Source organism: Lichenostomus cassidix, chromosome 23 (genome assembly GCF_008360975.1).
Source record: "Lichenostomus cassidix isolate B80296 chromosome 23, HeHo_3.0, whole genome shotgun sequence".
NCBI classification, from domain to species: domain Eukaryota; kingdom Metazoa; phylum Chordata; class Aves; order Passeriformes; family Meliphagidae; genus Lichenostomus; species Lichenostomus cassidix.
Window position 1 is genome coordinate 3,927,651 of NC_139503.1, and position 25,264 is coordinate 3,952,914.

Sequence of the window (25,264 nt, forward strand, 5' to 3'; positions counted from 1 at the left end):
GTGAACAGGATAATGGCTTTTGGAGAGAAGCAGGACCAGAGAATATAAAGACATAAAAAGTCTCCCTGACAAAGGGCCCAGGGCAGTTGTGTTCAATTCTTAAACTGAGAGAAGCAGAGATAATCCACTAATCCTGAGCAGAGCAGCATAGATCATGCCTGCCTGCCACCCAAGCACCAGGAAAGATTTCTGTACAAGAAAAGAAGCTCCTCTCCCTTTGACATCAGAGGTCATGGGTGTTATTTCATCTGGCATTGTCTCAGAGTAGTTCTTCTTTTCATCATGACCATTCTTTTCCAGTGCAGGATGAGTCTGCTGTTTTCTGAGAAGGATTTACTTTCCGTTTCCCTCTAATTTTGAGGAATATAGGATTTAGAAGAAATGAGGCAATTTGGTACTCTAAGAGGCTGCTTTCATCTTTTTTGTTGCATTCTGAAGTCATTTTGCTACTTCACATTTTAGTAAGTGAATAATGTCAAACCAATCCATTCAAGGATGGGCAAAGCACATCCCTTACCTAAAGGTGTGTTAAGCAACTGAGATAAGAACCTGCTTTAGCAGTTGTCCTGAGTCCCACAAAATCTTCAAATATTCTGCTAGGTTTGATATAATAAATGCAGAAATCCCCTTTTCTGGTGGGTTCCATTTCTGTGCTATAGTCCCACACAGGCTTAGTCACAAGACCTAGAAATATTTTTATTAGCAGTAAGAATCTCTTTCCTAGTGAAACAGCTTGGCTTTTTTTCTTTTTCTTCAAATAAAAAGGTCATCCTTGCTTTCAGCACCTGCAGACTGTCCTGGCAACTGACCAAGAGTCTGAGGGTTGCATTTAATTTGCATAAATCAGAGGTGATTACAGTTCCTTTCCTCATTAATACACTGAGTACTGATTAATAATCGGCAATACACAGAATGTGCTGATGCATTTGCCAGGGACTGAATGCATGCTTGGTGCCAGAAATGTTTCTAAAAACAAAACTCCTGTTCCACAATGCTCATGCTCAACACACAAAGGACAACCAATCTACATCACAATGCACTCTTTGTTCTGAAAGGAAGAGAAAGTCCTGAGAGTTTCTTTAGTTCCTCCAGGTCATATCTTCATTTTAAAGCCTGCTGGGAGGGTGCAGAGATGTGAGCTACTTTCGTGGCCCCTGTCTCGTTCCATACAGACACTTCATGCAAAATTCCACACTCCTTACTGCTACTGTTGTGGGTTCTGTCAAACACTTATTCTGCACCAGCAGCTGAGCTGCATTCAGCAAGAAAAAAAACACTGTCAGGAGGAGTAAACTGTTTTTTTCTTGGCTGTTCAGGACAGATGCAAGATGCACATTCAACACAGCACATCTCTCATTTCATTATGACAATATACATCATCTTTCTGCATATTTATTGCTTATACAGATGTGAGTTTTTTACATGAAAAATTGATTTATCTATTGGATAATTAGTAAACTTCAATAATTGCAGAAAGCTCTTAGCAATTAGTTGACATTTAATTAGCATACAATAACTGTCTTATTAAATCTCCATTAAATACCTGTTAGAGTTAATTAAAACCCATGATCCAATGATTCTTGGGGAAACCACATCATAGTTAAACAATAAGCTGCCTGGAACAGAGTTGCTTTCTTATTTCTGTTGCAATGAGTTGCTCTAGTTTAAGGTAAGGACAATACTGTATTTCAGATTCTAACACTTTGCGATTATGTAAAAACATTATATGAAAAACATAAATGAAAAAAACATTAAATCCTCTAAGATTGTCAGCTGGACTCAGTGGCAAACTTTTTTTTTCTTAGATGTGTGTGTGAAATTCATGTCCCAGGCATGTCCCAAATCAATAACGGCTCCTGTGTTGCAACAGATCTTTAAAAAACATGATAAACTTCTGTGTAGAAGGACAAATGAATAGTCCACCATGTTCTTTTGCATGTGATTCTAATAAGATTATTTAGAACTTTGGTCTAAATTTGTTCCCTTATTCCCTGAGACCTGTTTTGCTGGCTTCTGCTAAGGCAGGAGCATCATCTTCTATATGATCAGATACACAAAAATTGGATTAAACAAAAGTCTTCCAAAACATTAGGCAAAATAAGTTATACTTGGATTTTTCTTCTATTCAGCCCACTCAAAGATGTTAATGAAATAAAAAAACCCAACCAAGTAAAGAAAATCCTAACCTTTTCTTCTTGCAAGAGACAAAAATGCAAACATTTAACACTGCTGTTTGATCTGCAGCACATGAACAACTTCAAGCAAGTATAAAATCCTTTAAAATGGAAACCAAAAGTGAAATAGCACTCATATTTGTGCATGTTGCTGCCTATAGTGAGTCAAAGTCAAAATAAAGTCAGTTCACAGAAAATATCAACAATAAGACTTTGGAAATCTACCTCCTTGTGGTTGACCTAGGCTTATAGTATTCAGGACTTCTCTTTTACATACAGGAATTTTCTGAACACCTAAGCATATGTATAAAAGTGAAATCAAATGATTGCCTTGGACTTGACAGAACTGCTGAACTAAGAGCCATGCACTGTCCTCTTTTAAAGGGCATCACCTTGAGAAGATAAAGGTTTGTAAATGTTGCTCTAGAAGTTAGTATTCTCTGCCATTGTCTATTTTATTTATCTACAGAGGTAGAAATAACGATCTTCAAAGGTATTGCCCAATCACAGTTTATGCAACCTTCACAAAAACCAGAAATCTGAGCAGAAACATAGATTTATCCCTATCAAGGTGTTAATGTATCAAAAAAGGGATCCTGTTTGTGAAAATAACAAAACAAATACTGAAAAGGAAAACAAACCTCCAGTCAGACAGATAATACTGGGTGAGTGGCTGTAGTCACAGTAATTTAGGGACAGATTCAGGTTATAATGAGAGCATATGATGCATTAGTTGTGAGTTAACTTTAGTCTGAGGTCCCTGAATAATTAACCTGCTTTGTTTTAATTCATTTAAATGGCCACACTCTACTGTTTATGAAATTGGAATTTGTCCTACAAAATAAAGTCACACTGCTTCCGGAGTTGTACAGAGACCAATATGAAAAATGTTACTCATTATGAATCTTATGATTCAAGTATTTTGCTTACAACAAAAATTAGCATTGCTATTTAAAAAAAAAAAAAAACGTTGAGGGCAAGTATTTTATCCTAATTAGAAAAGAATAGAATTTGATATTTTTATATTGACATTATATCCACTTTATTTTTAATAAAAATCTCATATAAACCAGATTATGGTTATATAAAAATAGAGTAATTTAAAATTAATAAATCATTTCACAACATCAAATGGCTATTATGTTAAAATTTGAGTGAAGCTAATAATACTGTAAATCATGATCACTGGTACTCTGCAACTGAAAAGTACTGTGCATATGTAAACAGAAACTAAGGTAAAGAGTATATGTTTGCAAATGCAATTTTTCCAGTTGAACCATGAAGGATATTGAATATTTCTAGCATTCTACTTGGTGTTATTATCCTCTCATATTTTAAACCATGCCTTTTTAATTCTCCTATTTTTCTTTGTGGCTGTGTCTCTGCAATTCAAACTTGTTTCCCTAACCATTAGGAAATATTACTACTGCTGGAAATCCATCTGTCATTTTACAAATCTTTTCCAAAGGAAGAAATAAAAGGTTGTTTCAGAGAAAGAAGATAACTCAGAAACAAAAATAGTATGCATTTTGCTCCCACTGGGACAAACCAAGTAATATTTACTCTGATACCATAAACAAAAGATCAGAAAGTATTAGAACTAATGGCTCTGTAAATAGGAAATTCAGGATCCTGGTAGAAACACAAGAAAATTGTATCCATTTTCAGTTGCCAAGTTTTAAGAAACATCTGGTTTTTTTTAAATTCCATATTTATAGAACTGTGCATGATAGCAGCACCTCTAAAGATCACCTTTTTTACATTATTGCCACGGTTTCTCCTGAAGAGTTATCAACACAGTTTCCTGGTGTTTCCTGCACAGAAACAAATAAGCAGATGATGCAGAGGTCATTTTTGATGACAGCTACATTTTGGAGAGCAGAGTAAAGCAAATCCAGCCTTGGAAGAGCTCACCTTCCTAAGACAACACTCAAGGATCCTCATGAAGCACTCAAGTCAAGGGGACCTTGGACAGAGAACACTAAATGCCCTTTTCACAATATTCATTTCTCTCCAGCAGAGGATCAAAGGCAGGATAAAAATATAGCATGGGGAAGACTCTACAGATGTATGAGAATGTGTGAGAATCAGACAAGTGCCTGGTGGAGATAACTTCTACACACCTAACAAGCTACTTTCTAGTAAGGAGGAGACAAAGCAGGTTACACCAAAGTACTTTCTGTTTACAACTTAACATTATGGCACAGCAGAAAAACAGCCTGTGTGATTAATGTGGGTTAAATATGTGAGCATCAGGAAGGTCAAGGGAAGAATGCACTTTAAACAACTGCAGATACTCAAAGAGAAGTGGAAAATTCTTCTGAAATTCTGTCTAATTTATTTGAAGATAAACTCACACTACCAAATTTCTGAGTATTTTTTCCTGAAAGCATCTCTCAGGTGATTATTCTACATGAAGTACACTTTTGTGTTATTAACTCCCATTATTTCTGACAACTGCACTGATGCTACTCATGCCTTACCTCCAAGCTGAAAACTCAGAATGATGTGAATTTGTCTCCTTCTATGTGGTCAGCACTTGCTGGCACACAGTATTTAATTTTGCTCTAGTTAGTGTATTATTTAAGAAATGCAGGTTGATTAGAGTCTGAGTTTCTGTCTGTCCTGCAATGCTAGAGGATTAATAAACACATACTCAAAACCAGAATGAAAAAATATGTAGTTGTGTAAAACCTTACAATGCAGTTCTGTATTCATCCTAGATGGACACCAGGTCTTCTCACAGCACTTAGAATATAATTAGAATTCAACACTGAAGAAAAAAAATTCCCAGAATAAAACATGCAAAGATTACAATCTAAATACAATGTTGTTAGTTGAAAGAAATGAATGTAGAGTATTGAATGTTCAAAATTGTGTTGAATTAGATAAGCAAATCCCATGTAGACTTTGTTAATGATTCATAATCAGCTAATAAGCTCATCTCTAGTAGAATAATGATCCATGGACCTGTTAGCTCATTTATCACTATGTTTTACAACACCGGCAAAGAAACTAATTAAATCCCAGCATCATTACACAGAATTCCTTTTAATAGAGATACAATGATGCACTAGAGGCTACAGATTACACTGCAAATTGTACCCAGAGATTCTGGACAGCAAGTTTTAATTAACGTGTTAGCAAGAAGCTAACCACTTAAATAATAACTAACTAGGAAACATCTGCACACTCAAATACGTTAGAGGAAGGAGAGAGTAAGGAAAGGAGCATGATGTGAAGTATGGAAATTGTAGTTTTTTTCTATCCACAGCAAAAAGCTGTTGCTGTTCACCAACTGCATTCATTACCCAACACAAATAGAAGGCAGAACTGTGGCAGAACTGTGGCTCCTTCAGGAGTAAGGTAAGACATTCCAAACCACAAATAGCCCAGAACTCTGCCTGAGAGCTCATGCCTAGTTTTTAGATGCTCAAATCAGAATAGAAAACAGTATTCAAGTTATCTACAAATCTGGATTCCTATGACAAAGGGAAGCACTTTTCCCCCCCAGTTAATATTCCTATTTGAAACATAGTTTGAAAATACCTAAAAAAATTAAAACCTTGTCAGTGTATCTTTTTGTTTTTTTCACAGTTGAATTAATGCAAAAGGAGAAGCAGATAGGATAAATTTGGGGTTGAGCTGGATCTGTTTTAAAGTTAGTTCTCAAGGACTTTTTCAGGATTAAGAGTGTAGCAGTCAAAGAAATTGTCTATCAGAGCAACTCCACCAGAATCACCAATGTCTCATCGCTGATTTTTCTGAGATTTTTTTAATGGTCTGATAAAACGTAAATAAAGATTCTTATAGTGAAAATTGAAGACTTGAAAGAGCTGAAGTTCGTGTTCACATTATCAGGTGGTAAAACACAGCAATGATGTAAATATCCATTAGCCACTACAGTTCTCATTAGTCCCCAAAACCAACTCATTAGTTTCCTTAAACATGACAGACAACAACAGCAAATGGGATAAATCTATCAATATATTCACTGTGTGCAAAATCAGGGCTTCCATCATCATATTCACACAGTGTCAATCAGTGAAATGCATCTTCTGCAAGAAATAAATGTGAGACCATCTAGCCAGAGTGTAGAATAGTGAAATAACCAAGACATCAGAAATTTCAGTTGTACCTTACGGTACTTCTTGTGAAGTTCAGGTTGGTATCAACTGTCACAACTGTTTATCCAATGCTAAATTTTATAAAACATTTTGATTTAACTTAAATTGCTGAAACTTTTCATTTTTCATTCTGCTTTCTCCCATCTTCTCTGCACCTTGCTTCATGAACTCTTTTGACAACAGCCTGTAATTGATCATTTCCTTGTACATCTGGTACTTTCCACCAGTGTCTATCTTTTTAGCATTATGCATTCACCTTTTTACAGCTACCTTTCAGAGTTCTCAGTTGAGAGGAAAACTCTACAGTCTTCTGCTGAAGTGCAGCACAGTCAGACAAGCAAAACTACTGAATTAGACAGAAACCAACAGTGCTAATAATAATGCAACTGTTTAAATCAATAATATGGCCTTGCCCAGAATACTGGTTTCATTTTTGTTTGCTTTATCCCAGAAACAGAGCAGAAAGGAAAAGAATTCAAAGATAGGTCACAAAATATGGTGCCAGGCCAGCAGGAATAACTGCAAGGCATAATTAGAATTTGGGTCTGCTTAGTTCAGGAGAAAAAAATCTCTCATACAAAAAACCCAAACTGCACAGAGACTAAAGCAAGTATTCCCACTTGCTACATCTGGGAACACAGGCACATGATAAATAAATCTGAAAAGCAAGTAGTACCTTCACTGCAATCATTAAGAAAAAGGGGAAGTTGGGGAATGAATGAAATTGCACATAAAATCCAGTAGGGCATAACACAAGAGGTATTGCTGTAGATAAAGAAAACATCTGCAAATGAAGGGCTGAGAGCACCCTCAATGTGGTGACTCAATAATAATTTAGAGACCATAGCCATGCCAGGCTAAATGATTATTCTAGAGACTTGAGGCAGATGTGAATATGGCCTCTAAAACCACTCTACCTTATCCGTTTAGGGAAGGGGTTGGCAATTTCACAGATGTAGAAAGCATATTCTGTAGCCCTCTCCATAAGGATCTCCACAGACCTTGTGCATCAGGCTGGCACCACTGACAGCACAAATGCCTCCTTGATTCCATGACTGCAAGAAATACACATGATGGGTGTTTCTGTTTATGTCTATGTGCTTCTCCTCTGTGTTCAAATGAGAAAGCATAAATTGGAATTTTTGCCATTCTTTGTGCAGTGGGATCTATTTCAAATGCATACTGTGATTTATAAGACATTTTAAAAGTACCATCCGTGTTTCAGGATGGTCTTCTCTAACCGGATGATCACAATTTCTACACCTTGTCCACCAGCAAGTCTCTTGCAACAGCAAGGGTTCTAGCAACACTAGCTTATCACAGGATGAAAGGGAAGTCCTGCATCAAAAGCAAACATGCAGTCATTCACAATAATTTAAACACTATATACTCCAGCAGTAATAGAAAAAAAAGTGTTCAAGCAATACTGTGACCTTACTGCCCCCTATTCTGAAGCTTAGAAAATTACAACATTCCCTTCACCATACATTTGGCAAGTGGAATGAATGGTTCAGCAGGGACAGGAAAGAATTCCCCTGGAAAGGAAATGGCAGTGAAGATGTGGTTTTTCTTAGTTCCTTAAAAAATGTCATTCCTACATGATATCTGTATTCCCTGATGTAGAGAATGTGGCCACTTTATGTAGAAAGTACTCTGGGGAATGAGTTCATTTTTATCCTGAGCTAGGCTTTGTAGCTCTTTGGAAGAAAGGTTAGCAACATCCAGACACAACCAGCTAGATAGACCCAAGATGTATATCACTCAAACATTTTCTATCATATTAGGGTATTTTTCTCTTCTTGATGTGTGGAGTATATATTATATAGTTATTCATGCACTAAAGACCCCCAAAAATTCCAAGACTTAGACATTTTCCCATATTTTCCCTGCCTTCCCCAAGTAAATATCTCCTGGAACATCAGCTGCATCTGTCATTTCTTTTTTCTCTAACACTCTGGGCCCCTTGTCATCAGCTCACATGGCCAAAAAGTAACATGCAGCAGCAGAGGCATCATCTGAGAAATTTACAGGACTGTTCTTCCTGAAATACTGAGTGTTCTACACGTTTAAAGAATTAAGGGTGCTCTGCTATTTAGACAGCAAGAATTCAAGATTCCAGATTGCCAGGTCCATATTGTGTAACAGACCTGGCTATTCATACACACATCTACGTGCCTGCTCTATTTCCATCTATTTCAATTTCCCTGCCAGTCCATTGGCCTCTATCTGGAAACTGATTAGTTTATTCTACTTGTTATTAGAGGAAACGATAACACCAAATTTAGCTGTAGTTTATTCTTTATGCTCAAACGTAATTTTTATGAATTCAATTGTTTTGAACACAGTGTTACCAGAGGAGAAGTATCTCAGTTTAATTAAACATTTCCTTTTGCATGAAAAAAAACCAACCATCAACAAACTAAACAGCCCTTTCCCAACAAAAAAAGGATTCAAGTCTTGCATCCTTGCAAGTCCGTTTTACACCTATAACAGAATCATCAACCTCTAAATGGTGAATGGGAAATATGTGAATAATCCCAAAACACACAGTGGCATTTGCTCAGCACACTGCTCAGTCCAGGGTTGCATGAGTTTTGAGACCAGGAGAATTTGTAAGAATCAACAGGTGCATTTAATGTTGTGATTAATCAGAATAACATTGGCATTATGGGATTATTTCTTTGGAAGTGTATTTCCTTTGAGGTACTTTGGATTTCAATACGGCAATTCTTCAATCCTAGTTTCCTTTTGTCCTGCTGAAATTACACCAAGTGGAATGACATCAGTACTGTTGATTCTACAGCCAGAAAACTGACAAAAGCTTTACTGATTTCTGCAAATCATGGTAGCAACAATTGATTTTATACTCACATTGAATTGTTTTTCATATTTAAAATTAAAAGGATTCTAGCTTTTTAATAAAATGCAATTTTTTTCCACAAAACCTAAGATAATTTTTTAATAGTTAAACCAGTTCTCACACTCTCTTCTTCCACCAAAAATAAGTCAAAATTTAAAGTACCAATCAATCCTAATGCACAAGGCTAATTCACAATTAAATGAATTAATGCCAAGGTGACTAGAATGCTTGTAAGAATGCATTATTTGGGGGACGAACAATGACATTACTTTCCTTTTAGAAGTTTTCTTTGTTTTCTCTTTCAGAGTTATTCCTCATAAAGCAAATATCCCTCCCTGTCTCTGCTCCCAGACTCACACATTTTGCCTACATTCCTTACACACAAAAATTTCTATGACAGTTATTCCACGAGGAAGAACTTCCCAAATAAAATAAAGCACAAACAAATTACTTTTCTTATATCAAAACACATTAGGCAGACCTCACAGTCTCTTTGTTGGATTTTGAAGGGGATTCTGGAGGAACAACGAAGCTTAGTTTTTGAGCAAAGGTAATTTTGAAAGGTGGAATCACAGCTTACGAAACTCTCCAGAGAATTTTCTTGATGCAAAGCTAAGAGGACTTTGTGATAATTTCTTAGGAGCTGGCCTCATTCCAAGTTGGATTTTAAACACAGATTATGAGGCAAACACCATCCCCCACAAGTATTAAGAAAGAAGAAAATAACAGAACGGGGGCTGCAGGAATGGTCTCTATTGTGGGACAAAAAGCTGTCAATCAAGCAAGTTGACAGGCATCAGAGATTGACAGACAGGCCCTCTCTCTTGACTTCAGTTATCTAGGGGAATGGGAAAAGTGTCTGCAAGAACATGTTAAATTGCCAAAGTCATTACCAGTCACCAATTACCAAAGAAAAGATAACAAGGTGTATTTTAGAAAAATCGATGCAACAACATGCATTTCAATAAAGCGAGTTTTTCAGAACTTTAGGAAACAAAATGAACTATTTAGGGAATCCATGATGTTTTTTTCAGAGAATACCAAGCACTTTATTACGCCAGCAGGCTTTGGAGATTCATCACTATTCTCCCTATATTTTGTATGAGGTCCAGAGGTCAACAAAAAATATGTCCCTTTGTCTCTTCTTAGTCTTAACCTAGAGAAAGAAAGTAATCTCTCTATCCTGATGATTAATTCTAGGTTCTGTGCTTGGAAAAACAAGAGTTCAAACAGCATTTTAGTTCCCAAGTGCATTTCTTCTAGTTACAAGAGTAAATTCTATTATGTGCCAATAAATTACTAGGAAAAGACCAAAGGATCTTGAAATTTTCTGCCAGATTTGATTTTTTCATTCACCTAGGCTGAAAAGGCCCCTTATGAATCGTGTTGGAGCCACTGCAACACCTTCAGACAGGCTGCCTAAACTTGGAATTCTCTCACATCACTCTATTCAAAATTTTTCTGTAGTCATGATTTAAATCAAGTGGAATGAAATTTATTCTGACACAAAAATTAAGAAGCCTACAACTACAGCTCTGAGAAAATAAAGTCTTTACTGTGATAGGAGGCAGACTCCTTGTTTCTGCCCCCTTCCTTCTGCCAGCACAGTCAAGAGAAAAGCAGGACAACCCTTTTCAACACAAATAAAATTGTTCACTTACATTGAATTTAAGTGTACTTGCCTTCAGATTTTCCAAGCTCTCATAACAGTAATTAAATATCACTGCAAATATGCAGAGCACATAAAATTAATTATTTTTTTCTAGATTGCTGCCCACTTATTTTTTGTTGAAATATTCCAAGTGCTTTCCTTCTTTTAATTTAGCTGGCATTAGGTGGTTTGCTGTCAGGAGCTGCTTCCACTTTCAGTGGGAACTAAAGGAGGTTTTCTACTACTGCTGATCCAGCTGTGGTGATGCCTTATGGTAAAAATATGAAGCAGACACAGCAGTAAAGGGAAAAGGGAATATTACCTCAGTTTTTAATACCTCAACTCATCAAAGGTGGAACACACCAAGAGCACACACCAGACAATGTGTATACAAATTTATGGACCTTGCAAATTAGCATATCTACCTAAAATCCCCCAATGAGATACTTAATTTATTAAGTAATTGTCCCCCTATTCTAATTACCCCCTCTAAATGAGACTACAGCCTAGTTTACAAAAATATGCTCTGGAGAGGAGGCTCTGTGTAAGGTTGGAGCTTCTAGTTCTGAGATAGTTATGAATATTTTGTCTTCCCACCCTACAGAGCCCCCAAACTAAGCTAAATATCAGACTTATAAAGAGTTATAGACTTTATATAACTTATAAGAGTTATAAATAAGGGGCTAAGGTACAAGGAGAGTTTGTGAAGGGTACAAGGAGAGAGAAAGGGTATAAAAATATATTAAAAGGGTATAAAATGTATTAAAAGGGTATAAAAAGACAAAAATCACCAGGCCTCAGTGGTCTGCAAGAACATAATTATAGTCTACACTGGATCCACAGACAGCACTTCAAATGGGTCCTCTTAGGCATCATCTCTCCCTCCCACTGTGTCCAATAACAAAAACAACCTAGATCAGTTTCTGCACCTTGCATTATTGCCCCTGCAGGAAAGTCTGGAAACTGCTGCACCAGGATATAGTTGAACACCTCTTGGATACCTCCTCAGGATTGTGGTGGCTTCTAATAATCTTTCTGACTTATGTAACTTTATTTTTTAAAAGCCACAAAATAGAAAAATTACTCTGCAGTCCAGTTTGATGATCCCACATGCATCTTATACCCTTAAATTCCTGCAAGTCTCTCAAATATTTATTTTGGACACCACAGAGTAAAGAACTTAACACTTCACCTCAAGAGCCACTTGTATGCATGTGTGTCACACATCAGAGCACATCTCTGTGCTTTCAGCGAATCACAGAATTGTAAATTGAGTTAGCTTGGAATGGAAGGGACCTCTGGAGGTCAGCTAGACCCCAACTCAGCTCAAAGCAGGTCTAATCAGATCAGCTTGCTCAGGTATCTGTCTAGTCAAATTTCGTGAATATCTCCAAGGATGAAAATTTACCAACAGGGTTAGGAAAAAATATGAATAAAAATATTTGACTGTATCTAAGTGGAATGCTTCATGTTCCAAATTGTTCCCATTGTCTCTCATCCTAGTGCTGTTCACCCTTAGCAAGATTCTCTCTCTGCCTTCTCTTAGCTCTTGACTCACTAGTCTTAGGACAAAAATATTCAGAACACTTACTTTTGCAGTGAAGGGGGGGAAATACAAGAAGACTGAAAACCCCTTGTGAAGAACTCAGAATATACAACTCAAGAGCTAAAAATTATTTAACTAGTTAAATTAATTAGCTGAATCAGAGATGGAGGACCATAACACCCCCATGTTTCTAACAGTAACCTTGCACAGATGTGCATGCAGGAGAATGTGAACATTAGTTCTCCTTAACACCAAAAAATGCCTATACAGAGAGCACCTAAATCCTGCTGAAGATAGATTTTGTTGGCTTAACCTTGTACTGGTCATCTCTAGCAGGAAGATGTCCCAGGAACTTTATGACCTTGAGGTGACTTTATGGCATGTGTGGCTCTGATCTTCAGAGGGAAAACAATCTCTGACACTTAGTATTAAAGCTGAGCAAATGTCAAAATCAACATCCACTCATCATACTGAAGAATGAGAAGATATCAATCCTGAAAATGCTTTCTACTGATATTTTATTCTTCGTTTTCATTACGCCTTTATTTTTAATGAAACTTAGGTGGAATATAGACTGATTTCCACTAGCATGTCCATTTCACAGTGCCTTTGGAGCCAGATTTGCTTACAGAAAACACTCTAAAGCAGCCAGTTTAGAACATTCTAAACTCTAAACTTCAGTTTAGAACATTCAACAGCTCCTGTCTTCAAGGGGACTCATATTTAGCAGCACATTTCAGACTTGTAGCACAACCTTTGCCAACACTTGAGACTTACTTGGAGGATCTTAATTTACACTCTTGGTCCTCTGCAGTCTCCATGCCCTGGCAGGCTGATATTTGACTTCTGTACCTCTGCCTTCCTGCAGAACTCTCAGACCAGATAATGTGATCAAATCAAAACTGCTTTCCATACAATTATGAAACCTAACAGACCACAGCAAAAAGTGTAAAACCTCCAAAGCAGCTCAAAGCTAAGTAATTTCTATTACTAGTGAAAGGAGAACCACTTAATGTGTCTTTTCTTATTTAAATTACCATTGACAGCACCTGGGGTTTTTTGTTGTTTTCTTTTTTTACTCTTAGGAGGAACTCCTGTTACAATACAAGCTAAATTCTGTATGACTGTAGAATTCATGAAGATAAGGCAATTACTATAACAAAAAAATCCCAGGTTACAACGTATGGCAAAAAGAAAAGAGTTATGGTGTTCTGTTAAATCATTCAGTGATGCATTACATACTTAGTTAAACCTTCTAGTTGGGAAAATTTAGGGCTAATTGCTGTCATTGCATTCAGTAATTAATTATTTTGTTTCTTTTAGGGATACTTCATCTACATATTGTTAAGCAAGAGTGCAACTTAATAAACAGCAGAAGTACAAACCCATGTAGCAACCATGTAATCAATATAAATGACCACCAGGAGAATTGACTGAACGCCTGGCAACATCAGAAGTAAAGTTTATTATTAGTGTAGAAGGCAACTCCTGGCTCCCAGATGTTCTGATCTCTCTGATAAAACACAGTTTATTTAGAATTTCCTGCATGTTGTTTATGTTATAAGAATTTAACAAAAATTATAAACCAGGAAGAATTCTGCCTAGAAGTTCTGACTGAAGCTGAACTGCAGCATTACTTTGTCTGGAAGAACCATACAAGAACCATACAGAAACAACCAAGGGAATGATCCTTTCTGGACTGTGGACCTACCTGAAGTAGCTCACTTCATTAATATATGCCTCATTAACATACACAATTTTGTATTGCCTTTATTTATATATACAGAGCTTTGCATTTTTCAAGACAATCTCCTCTGCCACATGCTTCTCAAATCCGTGGCTGAGGAAAATACCCACTATGTCTTTTAAAGATTAAGATGTTAAGAAACAAATTTCATAACATTGTTTTAGTTTAAATTGATTACCCTCTACTGGCTCTTTTTGACTTTCTCCATGGTTGAGGCTCACATTTCAAAGCTCCCTGATCTCTCTGTAGGATGCCTCTGTGAATATTTATTAACTGCAGGAATTACTCTCTATATTAATCATCTTCTGTTAAAAAAAAAAAAAAAAAAAAGAAGGCCAGCAAGCAACCTGTGGAGTAGTCAATAGATTTGCTTTTCATAATTAATTAAAGAATGTCTAAGTCAACTTTCCCCAGCAGTAATTAATAAGAAATTTGTCCACTGTTCTCTAAAGCAAAGATCACAAAAAGAGAGCCTGTAAGATAGGGAGTCTAGACCAAAGTACCATGTGTCAATCTCTCATGCCCTCAGGCAACTAATTTTGGTTAAAATGAATAATATTTCACAATTACTATCAATTTCCAATTAATTTAAAGTAATGTAATTAAAACAAAAAAAAAATTACCTGTAATTTTCTGCTTTTTTTTTCCCAATGCAATAAAGACCCACTCTGGACTATGACAAATACTGTGTATTCTGCAAATCCAGATGGAAAGTGCAGAAGGAAGATAAATGAAGAGCATCCAAACAAACAAAACCCTTAAATCCCTCAACTAACATAAAAGATAACCAATAGATTCACTCTCCAAGATGAGTCTTGCAGGGCAGAAGAAGTTAATGTTGGAATTTCAGATTTAATCCATTCCTAAGCAGAAAGAGCAATCACTTTGGCCTTAACCTCAGCTTTGAAAACACTGCTCTGCATACATGCTGTTTCAACATTTCTGGGTTGCAATTCAGCATCAAATAATCAATATTCAAGCCTGTTCCCCTTGCAGCCTCCCTGACACACCAGACTGAATTCCACCTTCTACAAGAGCGCTGACACCATTTGAAATTGAAGAACAAATTTTGCATATCTCCATGTCTCCAAGAACATTTTTATGCAATACAGATGATATGTTATGAATTTTTGCAAGTTCTTTGTAAATGCACACCACTTTCCATTCTTTCAATTGCTATCACTACTTCCTTTTCCTGAACAGGAATTCAGTACTGTAAATGCCACACACACAAAAATTCAAATACTAAGAATTTACCATGTCAAGAAACATTTGCATGGTTAAAGTAATAGTCTCTGTATTAATGTTTTAGCAGAACCTTTGAGAATATTTTCTCCACTTTTGGTGTAGCAGAGCTGCCCCAATCAGAAATCCAAATATTTCCTGCTGGTTTAAAACTGATTTCTGGTACCATGATAGGTATACAGTCTTTATACAGCTGGCATGTACTGGGGGCAATCTGCAAATATAATTCCACGATAAAAGTATTTTATCTTCATTCAGACAAGCTCTTTGCTATCTAGAACACTGCTGTAATGCCCAAACCTCGACTGGGAGTTCATTAGCAAAATTTCTGCATAACAGAAACATATTTGAAAATATATTTAGACAGGTGTAAAAGAGATGGGATTCATCATCTCTGTTTTTTCAATGAAAACTTTTCCAGCATAGTCAGAAAATGAACCATAAGAGAGTAAGATTTATTCTATTTTACTGCAAAATCATACTTCAAAATTTTCAGGACTTTTCATGCCATCATTTGGTGACATTAGTGCATTTCCCAGATAAAAGCAATTCCAAACAGAAGGTCCTAATTAAAGATGGCAAAAATCATTCTTTACAGGGAGAACCTAGAGAGAGAGGTGCAGTGGCAATTACATTTTCTGTGTTCACTGAGCACATAAAGAGCTGAGGAAAAAGATCAACAAGACGAGGCTATGCTGTAACTTCCTCCAGAGATGTGCCCAAGTTGCACTTTTTCCCACCCAATTGCCTTTTTTTCTGGTAGCACTGAAACCATCTGAGACAGCTTCCTGAGCTGTGTGACAAAATTCAAGAGATTCTTTTAGAGTAAAACAAAAACTGGAGGACCCAGGTACCTTTTGTGTAGGTGCATTTCTGCAGCTCAACCTGCACCAGATGTCCCAGGCTGGGTTGACTGTAGCTCCCACTCAGCCAACTGAAAGGCTCCTCAAAGCTTTTATCAACACCACAGGTGTCTAGATTTAGCTGTTGATAACAATCCTCAGCCTTCTTGTGGAGGACAAACACAGCTGAGCATGGTTAATTCAGAACGTGTTGGCAATTACCAGTTTTTCTTGCCACGACAAAACTTTGTCAACATCAGTGACCAGTACTGGGGTGGCTGAAGAATATTTGATTGTGTATTAATCATTTTCTAAAATCACAAGAATTCCCATACATCGTTACTGTTGAGTAGAGAACTACTGTAACTCTTCACAATGGTGCTTAGCACAAGGTCTCTGACTGCTCCACCCTTTCTCATTCCAGGAGCTCCTGTATTTGTGGTGCTGCCCCACAGCTCCCCTCAGCAGTGCAGAAATAGTTAAGGTCACAACAGAGTGCTGCTATGTAAAGGAGAAATTTCCCTGTCCTTGCCTAAGTGAATGTCTGGGATTAAACTGACAGCCCACCTTAGTGATGGTGGAATAATTGGTTGTTCAGCTCTGTCCTTGTCAAGCTCTGACAGTTCTGCAGATGTCCTGCTCGGCTCTCCAAAGGTTAGTCTCAGCTGAAGCTGGTGTTCATTAATCATTCCTTCCTGACAGGACTCAGAGCAGCCCACATCTGCCACTCTGTCCCCCTCAATCCCTGATGCACCCAGCTTGTGTGTAATCACTGATGGTTTTCTTAACAGGATACCTGATAAGGGAATATGCATTTAACCATGAGACTCATGGTGTTGCCTTCTTTCTTGGTAATTCTTTCAGCAAAGGACCAGTAATATCAATTTGGTGTCTTTGTTCGAGACAGGCTTGTACAAAAAGAGTGAAATGGGGACTGGGTGTACAAGAAGTACACAGTATCATGTTCTTTTTAGAGTGTCTGTAATGCCTTCACATTACAATAATTTTCAGTCTAGCACCATAATCACTCTGAAGATGGAAAGATGTGGTATTCAATCACCTTGCACAGGCACATGGTGGCTCCATAAAGCTCCTGAGTTGGAAGAAGTGGAAAAAACCCACCATGAACTATCCCACTGAGCAGGTGGGGAATGAAAAGCTTCAATACACTCTTCTGATCATTTTTTTCCCAACCACTGGATCTCTCTGGACTAGAACATTTGCGTCACTGTCTCTTTGTGGACACAGTGACTGAAAAAATCCTGTCACCATCTCTGCTTTAACCCAGATGAACGGGATAATTTTCAGAAGTTCACACAGGACTAATTTCTCTGGAGTATTCTGACTGCTTTTACCAGAACCTGTAAGTGTCCCCCATGATTAGTATGCAGCTTAGAAAAATCAGAGGACTACTAAGATAATTCCCAGCAATTTCAATTATACACCAGAATTTCAAGTGTGCCCCAGAATAAACTGTACATCCTGCAGTTAGACAAAACCACAAATATATTACTGATGACTCTTGAGTAAATTGGAATAACCATCAGCACACAGACTGCCAGTGTATTATAGTTGCCAAGACTGTGTAAGAAATGAAATAATTGCCCACTTCAAAATCTTATTACAAGATTGCCCACTGACTTTTCTTAGCCTGCTGGTGTTCATATGTGAGCATTGCAGGAACCATCATTTCAAATAATTGATTAACTGTCTAGTCTACAAAGTTTAAAAAGGAACAAACAAGGACATTAAGTGATTAGCATTCTCCCATTTAATTTGCAAATCCTGTCCTCACAACTAAAAAGCCAAATGCCTCAGGCTACATCCCAGGCACACAGATCCCAACAAGCTTGACGGTACAAAGAAGGTGCTACAGAGGCACAGAACTGACATGCTGGATTAAAGCAATCAACACATTGACCATTAATCACGACTGAAGGCTTTACAGTGCACTCAGAGAATGGCAGCAGCCCTGTTCTAGAAGGTAGTAGCAGTGATGCTTAATTTCAAGCTGCTGAGCCAACCCACTAACGTGATTTGGTCAAAACAAGCCATTCTAACTGCAGTTCTCCAGTTAACTCGAGCAAATTTTGGATTTAGGTGAAAAGAGAAAAATCTGAATAATGGACTGCCTTTCAAGTTCCACAACACAGACATCATCAAGGAAGCCTCAGTAATCAAACCCAAATCTAAATGATGTACTCATAACTAGAGTCCTCATCATGTATAGCTGTTCTCCCATTGCCCAGCTGACAGTGACACTTTGTGGTGCCTCCAATGGATACACCAAATTTAACAGCATCTGAAGAGCAGAAGAAGGTAAAACAACTTGCAAACCATTTAGATTCTCTGCAGGATTGAGAGTGCTTGGCAGTCACAGAAAGGTTTGTGCTCCATTGCTGAATGGCACACAACAGTGTGAAAACTATCAACAGTTCTATCAGCCTTGTCAATAAGTTCATTGCTGGGGACTGCAACAGGACATGGAAAAGAAGTTTATAGGATAAGGGATTAAAACACTAAAACAGATGGGGATCACTTCCATTGCTTCATGAATTATTTTCTCATTCCTCTTATCCCTATGCATTACAGTAATACCCAGTTAATGGGTCACTCAAATGCAAAAAAAGAAAAAAGTTGGGAAATGACTGCTACTTTGAGAACAATTTGGAAACCAAAGGAACACATCCAGTAGAATATGGCTGCAATTGTGTCTATAATCATTAAACAACAGTCAGACTTTATGATCTATTTGCATGTAGAAACAAGAAGACCTCTTTCTCACAAAGGATGTACAAGCTATCTCCCTGATTTTCCTTGAACCTACTGGTTCAATCAGTATTAAAGATCAAATGATTATTTACTTTTAAGTCAGTAAAAATTGCATTTCTGTCATGATTTAACAAGGATTCTACAGGCTACTAAATTGCTTGAGCAGCTGCATAAGATTATCTAGTATTCCAGCACAAAATATTGCATTTATTCCTGTATTCTCAATGGCAGCTACAGAAAATGAGGCACATTGTTTCTTGTGTTGAAAATTAGCCTCATCTGTGTCTTTCTACTTCCTGTATCTATGCTCCCCCACTTCACCACATACTTCACTTACCAGTGAAATGGACTTGCAACACTGACATACCTGAAGAAATCTTTTAAATTCTTAGATTACAGACAATTAGACATATCTGCACAATGACTTCTTTTATTGTGCTCCCTCTGCTGGCTCCAGAAAAATCACTGTTGGAAAAAAACCTATTTCCAGAACTATGCTGATGTCCATGCTTAGCAACACACAAAAGCTGGACATTGAAAATACCCCAGTATTTTGGCTTAAGGTCCTTAAAATTCAGGGAAAGAGACTTCTGGGTTTTTCCAAAGAAAAAGAATGACAACACCTGGAGCAAGGTGCTACCTAAAGCTTAGGAAAACTACAGACAACTTTCTCTTGCCGAAAGTTGCTTCACATAGGGCAAAGAATTAGGATAGCCCAGCATGCAGGAAAGAGAGGCTCCTCTAGAACTCTGCTTTGGAGCATCTCAGAGCAGTGGGTTGGACAGCTAACCTTCAGACACCTCTTCCCAACTATATTAAACTTTATTTTATGTTTTGTTGAAAGTTCAGCCTGGGTTGAGATACTGAGGTTGTGAATTTTTGGGACAGTACTCATCCCAGTGTAATGGGATCTTTCTTCCTATTTTTTTTTTTAATTGCAATTCATTATAGACATGGTGACTAAAAGCTGAGAAGATTAGGAATTGTTTACCAACATACATTGCTAAAAACTTCAAATCTGCTTCTTGTGTTGAATGACAGATTTTTTTTCTTTCCAGACAAGTCGTCTGTTTTGCAAGTTTTGTGGAAGACAATGTGGTTTTTTATAGCTTCTAACATGAGACCTGGTTACTTATTTTCTATGAAAATAAACCTGAACTGACATTCAAAGATGGATTAGATATAATCCAAATTACAATTTTTTTGGATGGCTATCTAACATCTTGTCTGTGTAAAAATGTCATATGTTAAATGGCTTAGAAACCATGACAACACTAGCTCTCCAGAGCTCACACAAGCTCAATCAAGCCATAATCAAGGATTTCCTTACATGATTGTCTATTATCTCCTTCTCAGTCAGAGATGCACATTATAGGAGTGAAAAGATCAGAGTGGAATCACCAGCATTAATTACATGCTAGACTAGACCTGTCTTCCTGAAGGAGCTGTCAAAAAGAATTTGGAGTACCTGTAGGACATTCAGAGTAGTTTGGTATTGATTCTGCACAAACTGTAAACCAAAATAAAAAAGATTAGCACAAGTCACTGTTGCCGAAATTATAGTAAGTTGTTCATATTAGATTAAAAAGTCTGTTCAACTCTGTGAACATAGATGTATTCCATAATGTCCTTCTAATGATGAGAAAGTAAAATTATAGCAGAAGTGAAATCTGCTTATGATGAAGAACAATATTTTAGACTAGATCATTCCTGAGTATATTTATTAGAATAAAGGCTTGTTAAAAGAAGTACAGTCATTTTAAACCTGTGCTAAAGAGAAGTCAAATCTTTTTCTTTGTAAGGCTGTTTGAAAAAGCACAACCTTCTTCAGACTTATTCTTTAGCAAACTCCCTGAAGCAATTCAAATTAAGAAAGAGTTCTATAAATATCTACTTTTTCTTATGCTCAAAGTGAAAAATATTTATTTATTTATAATATTATTTATTTACTTATTTTTAAATCAACAGCTGAAGTATGGACTTGATTAGTAACTTGGAATCCTTAATGTTCTGGACTTCAGTAACACAGCAGAGCTTTCGAGGTAGAAACTGAGAAAGATGTTGTTGGTAGAGAATATAGCAGCGTAACAAATCATGAACCACTTAGATGCCTTTCTTTGCAGAAGTTACAAGTATTTAATCCCCTCCATCATATCTTATTCACAAAGGTTATTATACAACAGCAAAGCAAACAAAAAGGGATGGAACTCCTCAGGATCAGAGCAAAACTTCAGTGACTAAAATACACAGACACAACACAGAGCATTCAAATGGAAACTGTGAAAGTTTAGTGAATACACTGTGGACCATGAGGAGACCAGAGACAGCAGTGAAGCCTCAAGAAGACAAATGCACACATGCAGAGAAGATCATCTAAGAAATATATTCAGCAAGTGATACAACTCTTCAACACACAGACCTCTAGCAGCTCAGTGTTTATTATAAATGTACAGCCAGGCTCAAAAGATGCAAATGAAAGAAAAAAAAAACCTACAAAAAAAAGAACAAATCATGCCATGTGACTTATCCAGCCAAGGAAAGCCACACAAGAACAACTAAATAAATATTAACAACAAACAAATGCAAAGAGCATGTGAACTACTCATGGATTTTTCATGAGGTGAAAAAGAAATTTGTCAGACAAATTATTTGCTCTGAACTATTCACTGTAATTATGGTCACTGGCAGGCAGTGAAACCAATAACTTGGACTGATGATTTCTGAGCTTTTCAGCAAATCCTTCCCATGATCTCAAGAAAAAAAAGCCTTTTGCTGGATTTGCAAAGGCACGTTTTGTTCAGGCCACAGGCACTGCATCGGACTATGACTCTAAGTCAAAATTTTATTCTTGTTGAAGTCATAGCCTTAGATACTGCATCAGCTGGCAATTTTCTTTCTTTGTAGTCTATATTCTGCTCTCCCCAGGAAGTAAATATTTCAGCAGTCCTTGCTTTCTTTCACCCACATTATACCCTAAGCAGGTAAAAAATGTATTATTAAAGAGACACTGCAGTTCTTTTCTGTGTTTGAGTTTCCTAACCTTTTTAGTTGCTCCATCCTCTTGGTTTGTGTGTACCAAGACCAGTGCAAAGGTCACAATTTACCTCTTGAAGTAACACCCTGAAGGGCAACACACTTCCAGAGGAAAGTGGGTCACAACCAAACCTTCACCATGTCAAAAAACAAATCTGAAAACAGAGACCTGGCACATGGACCTTACTTTTGTCTGTTTCTACATTCTTGCATTTTTCCACATTAATGTCCACGCTGGAGAGCATTTAAATTAAATTTTTAACTTGCTAGATTATCTACAAATTGCTCCATAAAAAGGGCACATCCTGATAAAGGGATTTATGTACCATGAGTATCACACACTGTCACCAATATCCACAAGCTTTCCCCTGTAAAATCCCTAAAGCTGCCCCCAAACTAGTCATGGTGTTGAAGTAAAATGAATCTTTTAGCTTCTGCTGTACTGACTGTAAAAAGCTAGCAGACATAAACAAAAATTCCAGTTTCACATCTAATGTTACTGACTCGTTGTGATAACAAACTAATTACAACACTTGCTCACCTCAGATGTTTTACCTATTAAATAGAGGAAGAATAAAGTGCACATAAAAGGAAAAGAAAAAACACACACTTTCTTTTTATTGGGAGCAATCTGTTTTACATATGATATCCCAGAAACTTCACTGAAAGCATCAGATACATGTGGGAATTTTATTTTCAGCTCTACAAAAATGTTAAGTATTTTATAAGAAGACTTTATTTACAAAATCAAATAATTCAGGGTAATGATTATTCTGAGTGATTAATTTTTTCTATACTAAAAACCTAAAAAAACCAGAGAAGTCCAAGAAGCACTCGAACTTGTCTTTTGCCCACATAGGAAAGCCCTTGCTCTGTTAAAGTTTGTGCTTCAGAGGATGTGTTCTACCACTCCAGAAATACTGTGTTAATGTTCAAGACAAAACTCCTTCTACTCTGCAACAAAATAGACAGACGACAATCCTAGGCTCTCACATTTGTGCAAAATGCTGCCAAGCTTTTTCTGTTCATATGAAAATCACTCTTGCAGCAAAAGTTCATAGAAGATTACATTATTTCTTCCCTCATCCTATGCATTCACTGACTAAATTACTTAAATTTATAATTCTGCTTCCAGAGGTTTTCCTGGTTTTGTGTACTTTTTTCAGTCCTTGCACCTTAAATTTTCCATGTACCCAAAACTTGTTCCTCATCTACCTATTCAAAGCAAGTAAAAAAGTACTTTTTCCTTCTAGAATTTCCCTTTCTTGGGTACACTGATGAGATTAAGCATTCGGGGAGGAACAGAAGCTAATTGTTATCTCACATTCCTCTGCCATTTAAATCCCCTGAGGGTGACCAAGGGAACAAGGAGACTTCTGCCCTCAGACCCCACAGAGAGCAGCTGAAGTCACCGGGAGCTCTCTTGCTTCTCTGTAATGCTTAAGATCCATTCAAATGGGCCTAAAAATTAAGGAAGATCAGTGGATTCATAAAAGGGATTGCTATAACCTTCAGGGGTGCATCCCTATAAATTTAAGTGAATTACCTCCACCCTTCTGGGATAAATGATTGCACCCATACCTCTCCCCAACAAATACCCCTTTTTCTTATCATAGAGGTTCCTACAAGCTCCTTCACACCAGTGAGTGTCACCTCTGTTAGAAAACTCCCTGACTGCATGAGCATCTTTAGACAAACCCTTCCCAAGAGAGGCTTAGCTTCAGTTCAAATCTTTGGTGCAGAGCTGACAAGTTTGCTGTAAGGTAAGCCAAGATTTCCCCCAGCACTTTCCTGGCAGAACTACACTCTGCCCTGCCTGCTCAGCACCTCCTGTTCTCAGGAGCTGCTCGAGTGGCCAGAGCTGCCAGTAATTGCTGTTGACATTGTTCTGAGCCTTGCCTCACTGCCAGAGACAAATCTTTCATTCATGAAGAAGTGCTTGTTAGGCCAGCGCTGGACTCCAAACCCCCTTAATTAAATTCGAAAAAAAAAAAAAGAAAAAAAAAATAATAAAAGAAGTTGCTTAGCTCTGGTGGGAAATTTGCACACAAAGGCCAGTGTCTGAGCTGTTCCCCCACTATTGTGTCTCTCAAACAGTTTTGCAACACAACAGGATCTCTCTCCTCCATCCCTTTCCTTCCAGCCCCTGCAAAGGAGGTGGTGACCCTCATTAAAAGACCAGTTCGTTATGAATGTTTTCCCCATGATTCACTAACAGGGCTTTTCTCCTCATCAATCAAGGGTTCACAAGTGCTATGTAAGCACTCTCCAAGGGCCGAGGGCTTCAAGAATTTTCAACGTAAAAAGTGTAAACAGGTATACAGAAAAAGCCCCCTTTGAGCAGTTATGTAAACACTCCCAGTGCAATTAAAAAACCTACAAACTGAAACTGTCAAGTCTGACTCTTTTATTCAATTGTATTCACATCACCTTTTATGCAGACACCCAATGAACAACACTGGGTGAGATCCTCTAGAGAGTGATGGCAAACATACAGTGCAGGGCTGGGGAACTGCTAGTGGAAGTAAAAAGATCAACAAACAAGCTATTTTGTGAAGAGGGTGTCAGGAAATGGAGTAAGAACTGAACACAATACTTGAACAGATTTGGCTTTGGCCTCACCTGGCAATTTTTGGTCTTTGCCTTGGCTTTCAAATTGATGTGATTTTTTGCTGTTGTTTGGTTTAAGTTTTTTCTTGTTTATTTGTTTGCTTGTTTTAGCATGCATTTAATTTTAATCCTTTGTGGACAGGTCAGACTATTAAACAAAATAACCCAAACTAGCAGTATTAATAATGGATTGCAACAGCATTTCAGAGAAAAACACATGGAAAATATCACTAACTGCAAATGTTCTTCCTCTGCACATAACATCCCTATCTGTATGAATAACAACAATCTGTTCTATACTAACAAACCATCACTGAATAATTTTTCTATTATATGGTATATAATGTTCAGAGTGAAATTACCTGATTCTGTATGACAGCTACCTTCAGTTGTTGCAACACAATTCTCTACTTTAATTCAATATTGATTTACATAAAGCGAAATTTTATGTCTTCATGTGAAACATAAGAAATTAATAGGAACAATATTTTTTGAGATTTCATAGAGTCAAACATTGAGAAAAGTTAACTAAGATGGCAAAGCTAGGAGTCAAAGAAAAGCTTCAATCTGTCCCACAATTCACACCAGCCTCTTACTATATGTATTTTTTTTTAAGCTAAACTGAAAACCCTCTGGAAAGCTCTGCGAAGAATTTCA

At 37.2% G+C, this 25,264-nt stretch overlaps 2 long non-coding RNA genes across 2 annotated transcripts in view; one reads left to right on the forward strand and one right to left on the reverse strand.

The window, feature by feature from the left end:
* LOC146427860 (uncharacterized) overlaps positions 1-25,264 on the reverse strand; it is a 148,623-nt gene that overhangs the window by 84,432 nt on the left and 38,927 nt on the right. The window lies entirely within an intron of this gene.
* On the forward strand, positions 921-4,392 carry LOC146427861 (uncharacterized). The gene is made up of 3 exons (XR_014856280.1): positions 921-1,669; positions 2,454-2,581; positions 3,893-4,392. It is a non-coding gene; the product is annotated as an uncharacterized LOC146427861 (long non-coding RNA).